The sequence below is a fragment of the Meleagris gallopavo genome, chromosome 14, assembly GCF_000146605.3.
Source record: "Meleagris gallopavo isolate NT-WF06-2002-E0010 breed Aviagen turkey brand Nicholas breeding stock chromosome 14, Turkey_5.1, whole genome shotgun sequence".
In the NCBI taxonomy this organism is placed as follows: domain Eukaryota; kingdom Metazoa; phylum Chordata; class Aves; order Galliformes; family Phasianidae; genus Meleagris; species Meleagris gallopavo.
In genome coordinates, this window is record NC_015024.2 from 2,865,048 (window position 1) to 2,865,686 (window position 639).

The window sequence follows — 639 nt, forward strand, 5'->3', positions numbered from 1 at the left end:
TTTCTGATTAAATTAGACTCTGTGACTTTCTCTAATGAATTATAGTGTTTTGCTCTCTGTCAGAGACTGTGGGCTGCACTGCTGTCACCCCTTTCTTTTAGGGAAATGGTTTCCAACTGAAGGAGAAGAGGCTATGAGTGGACATAAGGAAGAAATTATTACAGTGAGGATCATGAGGCAGTGCACAGGTTGCCCAGAGAGGTGGTGATGCCCCATCCCTGCAGACACCCAGCTCAGGCTGGGGGGCTCTGAGCACAGATAGAGCTGTGGGTGCCCCTGTGCACTGCAGGGGGCTGGACCTGATGGCCTGTAAGGTCATGATTCTACGACCGCGTGGTGTAAGCGGTGCCTTTCATACGGCACAGTAACAGCATCCCCTTAAATGCACTTTTTCAAATCATTAAGTGACACAGAGCAGCCGCACAGGACAGAGGGGAGCAGGTTTGACAGGAAAGACAAAAACCGACAGATCAGCATTTGCTGATCCGAAATGCCCGGGGCACAAAACACCCCTCCCTTCGGACGCCCCCGGAGCCGTTTCCATTAGGACTCTTCCCATACACCGCACGCTCGGATTCCGAACCACCCGGATCAGAGGCAGGACCGGATCCCCGCCCCCGGGCTCCACAGAGTTGCGGA